Source organism: Cricetulus griseus, unplaced genomic scaffold (assembly GCF_003668045.3).
Source record: "Cricetulus griseus strain 17A/GY unplaced genomic scaffold, alternate assembly CriGri-PICRH-1.0 unplaced_scaffold_220, whole genome shotgun sequence".
Classification (NCBI taxonomy): Eukaryota; Metazoa; Chordata; class Mammalia; order Rodentia; family Cricetidae; genus Cricetulus; species Cricetulus griseus.
In genome coordinates, this window is record NW_023276943.1 from 1 (window position 1) to 8,654 (window position 8,654).

An 8,654-nucleotide genomic window follows, 5' to 3' on the forward strand; every position below is an offset into this window, starting at 1 on the left:
TAGAATAAATCCATAGTAACGGACCATCTTGCCACAGCAAAGCTGTAGGCTGGGTGAATGTTGGGAGCACACACAAAAGAATATCCATATTTTCTATTAGCCGTTTAAGGCTGGCATTTTGTAATTCTGTCTCCACTTTCTTTAAAGCTTCTCAGGCTTCAGCAGTTAACTGCCTAGGTGAATCTAATGCTGAATCACCATTGAGAATATTATACAATGGCTTCAACTCATAATTTGGTAATTTTAAATAAAATCTTATCCAATTTATATCTCCCAACAACTTTTGAAAATCATTAAGAGTTTTTAAATTATCTTTTCTAATCTCTATCTTTTGTGGAATAATTGTATGAGGGAGAATCTTAGCCCCTAGATAGTTAACAACAGTGTCCTTTTGTACCTTTTCTGAGGCTATGATTAAATTATGCATCTCAAGCAATTTTACCAATTTTGTATATGCCTTATTGAGTGTTTTATCATCTTTGGCAGCCAATAAAATATCATCCATATAATGAACACATCTAATCTTTGGAAAGTCCACTCTCAAAGGAGCAATTGCTTCTGCTACAAACAACTGACACATAGTAGGACTATTGGCCATCCCCTGTGGCAACACTATCCATTCATACCTTAAATCAGGTTGTTCATGATTACAAGAGGGCAGTGTAAACGCAAAACGCCCTGAATCCTTGGCACACAAAGGTATGGAAAAGAAGCAACCTTTAATATCTATAGAGATGATAGGCCATGATGCAGGTAAAGAAGTTAAAAGTGGAAGACCACGTTGTACAGGGCCCATAATTTGCATCTGTTGATTAATAGCTCTAAGATCGTGAAGCAGTCTCCATTTACCAGATTTTTTCTTAATGACAAAAATAGGAGTATTCCATGGAGATACAGAGGATTTTATATGCCCCAGATCCAGCTGCTCCCGCACTAGAGTCTTAGCAGCTTCCAGTTTTTCAGAGGAAAGTGGCCACTGAGGAACCCATACCGGCTCCTCTGTTTTCCAGGTAATAGGAATACCTCCCTCAGTGGCCCCTAGGAAAAACCCAGACCTAGATTCTTTGGTCTCGGTTGTGGAATAATAGGACTGGTACGACCCTGCAGATGTTTCCCGAGGCCTCGGCCTGGGACGTATCCCATTCGTTTCATGATACCTTGAGATGTTTCTGAGTATTCATTTGTGAGTTTAAAACCCATATCCTTTAACAAATCTCTTCCCCATAATGAAATTGGTAAGTCTAACACATAAGGTTGCATGGTCCCTGAATGCCCTTCCTGATCTTTCCAAGGCAATTGTCTAGCACTCATATCAGGAGCCTTAGCATAGCCTAAACCTTGTAAAGTTTGAGAAGAAACCTGTATAGGCCAGCCAGAGGGCCAATCTTTAGTGGCTATGATGCTCTTATCAGCTCCAGAATCTAGTAAGCCTAAGATTTTCTTACCATTCACTATTAACTCAAGGGTTGGACGTTGATCAAGGTCTAAAGCTAGGAAAGTTAAGTTTGATCCAGTGGAGCCAAAGTTTCCCTCTCCTCTCTCTCTCTCTGGCTTGTGCTGGAAACTTGTCATGCAAACTTGGCAAAAGCAGTAGCTGTGCTATCCTGTCTCCAGGAGAAATGGCTGTAATCCCTCTAGGAGATTCTACCATGATCTTTACTACACCCATGTAATCAGGATCTATAACTCCAGGATGTACTCGTAAACCTTTCAATGCTGCAGATGATCTTCCTATAAGCAAACCTACTGTGCCAGGCTCAAGGGGTCCCTTAAAATCGGTGTCAACAAGCTGGACCCCCATTCTGGGAGTTAATACGAGTCTGGTGGTGGAGCGTAAGTCCAGCCCCGCGGAGCCTGTAGTGGCTCTCCTCGGTCCCTCGGATGACGAAGAGAGGGCCAGGTTTCGGGACTCTGCTCCTGGTTCTGATCCTCCATGGCCCCATATATTTGTGGGCCCTGGGGTCGTGGGCCCCGTCGTCCATTTTTTGGACGGGCTCCTCCATACCCCTGAACAAGAGGCTGTCCACTGATGTCTTTTACTGATCTACAATCCTTAGCCCAATGATTTCCTTTTCTACATCTAGGACATAAGCCAGGTTGGTTAGGGCAAGGAGCAAAGTTATTGACTTTAGTGTTTCCTCCCTCGGGGCATTGCTTTTTCAAATGCCCTTGCTTGCCGCATTTAAAGCAAGCTCCTGAACCTCCACCTTTCTTAGTTAATTGCATCACAGCAGCTGCTAGTCCAGCATTAGTCAGCGGACCCCCTAACTCCCTACAGACTTTCATCCAGACTTCAAGGCCTTTACCCTTATATGGAGTTATTGCAGCTCTGCACTCTTTTGTACACTGTTCATAAATCAGCTGTTTGATCAAAGGCATAGCAGCATCTGGATCCCCAAACACTCTTCCTGCAGCTTCTACCATTCTTGCCACAAAGTCTGAAAAGGGTTCCATAGGACCCTGTAATATCTTTGTAAGATTTCCACTGACCTCACCTTTGTTAGGCAGAGACCTCCAAGCCCTAATGGCTATTTGATTAATCTGATCATACACTTGAGGAGGATATCCTGTTTGTTGCTGTGCAAAACGTCCTTGACCAAGAAGCATGTCCACATCCCAATATTGATCACCAGCTGCGCGATTAATCGCACCTTGATCATTGGCAAACTCAATTTGAAAAGCTCTCCAATCCAAATATTGTCCTGGTGATAAGCAAGCTCTTACCAAATTTGTCCAATCACTGGGTGTCATACAGTAGCGACCGAGCGCCTCTACCTGAGCAATTGTAAAAGCTGCCGTCACCCCATAGGTGCGTACCGATTCTGCCAGAGCTTTGACTATTTTAAAGTCAATTGGTTCATGATATCTCTGTTGGTTACCGTCTGTAAAAACTGGATAAGCCAGTGGTCGAGTAACCCGAAACTCAGTGCGAACCGTACGCCACACTTCCGGACAGAAGGTGGAGCAACCAGGACCTCCTACTTCCTCTTTCGAGCAGTAGGGGGGAGGAGCGATAGGGCGGTGCCCTTGTTTTACAGTCGCCATTTTAGGACGCTGTTTTTCTGATACTTTTAATGAATGTTTTTCCATGAGCTCAATAATCTCTTCCTCCTCTTCCTCCATGATGTCCTCATCCTCACATATATCCTCCTCTGATTCTGAATCCTCTCCTGGTTCTTTTAATTCCTTCCTCAACCTTCCTAGAGAAGGATAGACTCGCTTCTTATCCCTTTTCTGTTTCTCCTTTGTTCTTTCACTTTCTGACTGTTCTGACCTTTCTTCTTGGAGCATTTCAAGGGCAGCCTGTCCATTTGCTATAGCTTTCTTATTTCCCCCTTTGTCCTCTAGACAGCTGCGCACCAGACGCCAAACCGGGCGAACACTCGGCTTCAACGCTCCTTGCTCCCAGGCAAAATCCAGGTCTTTCCCTAATTTATCCCAACTATCCACAGTGAGATTGCCCGAGGCTGCAAACCAGGGTGCAATGGTGTCGCATTCATTCAGGAACCTCTGTAATGTGGCTTTAGTTAACCTTAAATTTTTAGAATGAAGTAGCTCTTGAAGAGTCAGAAAAATTGGATGTGATTGTGACGATCCCATTGTGCTTTTGTCTTAGTTAGATCGGTCCGAAGGTGTGCAAGTCGGATAACACCACCAGAAAACAAAAGCCCACACTGCGATGTTAAAAAGCAGCCAAATCACCACTATAATAGTGGGGTCCATTAACTTACTCTCAATCTGCAAGTTAAAGCAGAAGCGAGGTTTTTTACTTTCGGTTCGCTTTTGTCGCGAACAGTGTTGCTCCTTTCCGGAGACTTTACTGCCTCTTCCCCGAGGGCTTTGGTACTCTTTTACTGAGACCTATCTCCTCTTTCCTGAGGACCTTGATGCTCCTTTACCGGAGACCTATCTCCGCATTCACCGCGGACTTTACAGTTCCACTTACCTTGGGAACTTACCGGCACCGCCCCGACTGTGAGAAGTTCTGAATTCCCCGTACGGGCCACCACTTGTGGCGTCCACCCTTGACCAGCAAGAAAGACGCCACACCGAGGAATCTTCTTCAAACACAGTTTAATCGGGAACCTCTTTGCTTTGTACAATGTATAATGGAGGCGGCAGCCCCGGACCGAGGGAGACGGGGCCTGATATAGTCTACATCTACCAATCACCTAACCCTATGTGGCACGCCAGGATAGGTTGTCTCCAAGCAGAATTAAGAGGATACATGACCTTTACCAAATTTGGAGTTGTTTACCACAGATAGCGCTCGCCGTCGGGCTGGCGGGGGGCGGAAACCGGCGCCATCTTTTGGGTGCGGTTTTCTGCAGCTCCCTACATTAGTCAGTACCAAGACAACATCCAAAAATGTCCCAGAAATGCAGAACCTAGTGACACACATACTCTTTACCAACAGACACAGTCCTAGAACCCCACAAAACTAATGGTCTTTATATTCTTTAATTGGATGTAAGGGTCCATGGGCCCAAAACTATGCGGCTTACCCCCACCTTTGTAAGACTTTTAATGACCTGTAAGTTTGCAGCTTAAAGCCAGCTCTGTGAGCCTCCTGTAACCTGTAATTAGATACGGTTTGGCCAAGCGGAACTGCTAAATGCTTCTGTTCCGAGAAAGGGTCTGGAGCTTTTCTGTTCACTGTTCCAAGAAAGACCACTAGATGTTCCGGCTGACAAGAAGAATGTTCCAGTCCCAGCAAATACCTGATGTTCCTTCTATTATTCCCCCCAATTCTATTGTTGCAGGACTATTTAAGCCCACTCTAAGCCCCAGTAAATCGAGACCTTGACATTGCACAGACGGACTGTTGTCCTTTCTTGCGCCGCTTGGTCTCCATTCCTCTCTCGCCCTCATGACCCCTTTAGGTGACAAGCCCCTTGAGACCCGCGAATAACCTGGCCTGCTGGACGGGTCAAGTGGTGCCAAACATGAGGCTTGAGGTACGGTGGTCTCTGGACAGCGCCAAGAGAAGAAGAGGCTAGCCGACCCAAAGTGGAGATGCCCTGCATCGCTCGTGCACCGGTCTGTCTCGAGGTAAGTACTGCTGTCCCATTATTGTCATGGGCAAAACAGCCTCTAAGGAGGCCCTCTTTATCAGAGAAGTAAAGAGTAGTCTTAGGGAGAGAGGAATAAGAGTTAAAAAGAAAGATAAAAAAGAGTAAGAATTAAAAAGGAGAAGATAAAATGAAATGAGTTAAAAAAAGATTTAGTTCATTTTTTTGTTTTATTAATAAAGCTTGTCTATGTTTGATTTTAATGGGACCAGACATAGCTCCCCAGACCTGGGAAAAGGTTGGAAGAGATTTAGGTAAGATGTATGAGTTAACCCCCCCCAAAAAATGTTCCTGAAGTTATTCTTAATTATTGGGCTCTTCTCAGGGACATCATTCAGAGCCCTGAACTCGTTGGTGAGAGGTCTCCCCTCTTGCTGACTGTTAAAGACTTCCTTCAGAAGTCTCGACCATTGTCATGTACAGAAGCCAATGACCGACCTTCCCCTATTCCCTCAGCCTGTGCTCTCACCCTCCTGGGGCTCTGCATACTTGCAAGCCACAGAGGACTCACTGGTCTGCTCGTTGCTGGTAGCATTTCTTAGAGGCAGTCAAGCTTGAGGGCTGCAACTTGCAGCCTTGGGAGATGTTGCCATGGTTGATGGCTAATTAATGTATATAAATGCTATTAATACAGCCAGACAGAAACTGTTTTTGAGACTTACAGAAAAGAAAATGCAACATATTTAAGCTTAGAATTGTTCAAATTTTGGATGCTCATATTTCAATGATTAACTATAAGCTACTATGTTAAAATTTCAATTAGGATTTTTCTTTTCTACAAGCTGATCATAACCTAGGCAAAAGGAGGAATGTGAGACGTATGCAAGTTATGAATGAACGGTGTGGCCACACCTGGATGCGTGATGTGATTGTGAATTTATGAATTCGGATGAATGGAAATGCCTAAATTGCCTTGGATATGATTAGAGATATTTACATTGCCTTGGATATTGTTTAAAAAATATCAAAATCACTTTAATAGAGTCAAAAGAGCATCCAGTTAATGAGTCAATGTCTTAACAGGAAAAATTAGGAGATAGTCAATTAAAAAGTTAGCAAAAGTTTATAGCATTAGCTTAGAGATATGAGGAATCTATGATACTATAAAATTTGGCAGATGAGAGGATGTAGGTCTTACTAAAATTTTATGGTTAAAAAAGGACATCTAGAAAATAAGGGTTAATGCATGACTTTGAGAAGGATTTATGAGAAGCCTCAAAAAAAGAGCCAACCTGTTAGATTCACAGCTTGGCAGGTCAGCTAACATGCAAGTAAGGTCTTATCAGCTTGTCAGCCTCAAAGATTAGGTTAGAAAAGGCTACCCAAAAACTCTAAATAAATCTAGAGAACTGTTAAAGACATATGTTATATTCTAAAGAAATTGGGGCTTAATAGATAACAATTAGAAAAGATAATTTAAAAATCTTTTAAATGAGTTTTTTAGAAATTGTTATAAAATATTCATTGGTTAAGTATTTTTTTGGACATCTAATGATGATTTAAATCCTTTAAGTAATATTCTATAAGGAGATAATGATCCAGATATACCTAAACAACTAACTAGAAAGGTAGACAAGTTCATATCTCTCACTCCCTGATGGGGACGCTGGAGAGACAACAATTCCATGATTACTCTATGCTGCCCTAAAAGAGGAGTGCTGTTTCTATGTTAACCATTCTGGAGTTATTAGGGATTCCATGGCCAAGCTCAGAGAAAGACTCAACCATCGGTGAAAGGAACGGGAGTTCTGACAAGGTTGGCTTAAAGCAATCTCCACCCTCTTAGGACCCCTACTTATTCTTTTACTGCTGCTTACTTTTGGGCTATACACCTACTCCGATTTATGAAAGAATGCTTATCCATAACCCAAGCCCTAGTTCTTAATCAGCAATATCAGGCTCTCAGGCAATAAGCAGGACCATGGGTTTTAGGATTAAAACCTCACAAAAAAAGATGGGGGAATGAAATATTTTAATTTGCTGTGAGAAAAAGTTTTAAAAGATTTTAGTTCACAGAGAGAAAAAGTTTCCCACATGCCTTGGCCCATTACAAGGGGGTTGGCCCCAACCCAGGGCACGTCCTATGGTTTAGACCGGGGCAATCGCCAAAACAATCCTCTTTGGGTCACACCTGGCTGGCCAACAAACAATCAAGGACTTCCCAGGGTACATTCTATGGTTTTTCCTTTGTAGAAAAGCAAGTCACACCTGGGTGACCACTCTAACTTGAGATCATACTTTGTAATCAATCACTTCATGTTCCTTGCCTGTATGCTGATCTGTGTTTTTTTCCTATATAAGGAGCCTGTAACCCTTGCTGGGGTGTGCAGCTTCCCCGATATTGCTGACACCCGAATGCGCATTCGTTCAATGTTTTAGAAAGTATTTTAGAAGAGAACCAAGTATGATACATGTCTCCTACTCTAAGCAACAGTTTAATTGATGGTTTCGGAACAATGATTTATGGGCGATTGTCTTTGCTCAGTTTTCAGGAAGAATTAATAATCAGTTTCTAGCTCATGAACTGTTACAATTTGCACTAATGCATCTTTTGTATTTCCAAAATTATAAAAAAGCAGTCCTATAAAATATGCTATGTTAATTTTTACCAATGGTTCTATTGGGAGAGTCACTTACATAGGTTATTAATAGAAAGAAATAGATAGAGCAGACAGCTCTGGTTTCAGCTCAAATAATTAAACTGCAAGCTGTTATAATGGTCTTTTAAATCCTGGTAAATAATTCATTTAATTTATATACTGACAGTCACTATGTCTTCAAGGATCTTATGGCAATAGAGACAATTCCATACATAGGATCCAATATTAGATTAATTTGAACAAATTCAAAATGTTATTCACCTAAGAGAATTATCATGTTTATGGGTCACATTGGGAACCTATTAAATAGGCCTTTCACTGATTACTGGCCAAATGGAATGAATTAACTGATTAACAAAATCAGTTGATTTGCCTCAAATAGAAAAAGCTTGACAGGCTTGTAACTTTCTTCATAATAGCAAAAGTCTAAGTAAGAAATTTGGCTTAACCAGAGAGACTGCTGGTCAAATCATCAAACAATGTAAAATAGGTCCACAATATGGCTATGGCTAATTTAAGGATGAATCCTCAAGGCCTGCTCCCCAACCATTTATGGCGAATGGATGTGACTCACATTACAGAGTTTGGCAAGTTAAAAATGTGCCACTCCACAAACAGGAGAAGCCACCAGGCATGTTATAAGTCACTGTTTAAGATGTTTTGCTTACATGGGAATGCCAAAAGTTATAAAAACAGATAATGGGTCTGGATATACTAACAAAGCTTTCCAGCAATTTTGTGCTTAATTCCTGAGACCGGTGCTACCAGGACAGCCCTTGTGGCCTAGTCCCGCCCAGCGTGCATGGACCTGCCTGCCGAGCCTGTAGCAGCTCGGGATGGCTGGGCCTTTGGGGACGCAGCATGCCGCTGACTTGGGGGAGTGAAACGCCTGCCTCCGTGCTTCTGTAGCAGTGGCCAGACATGAGGCTAGCCCACAAGCCAGGCAGTGGTGAGGCATGCCTTAATCAGTCGAGGATAGCCT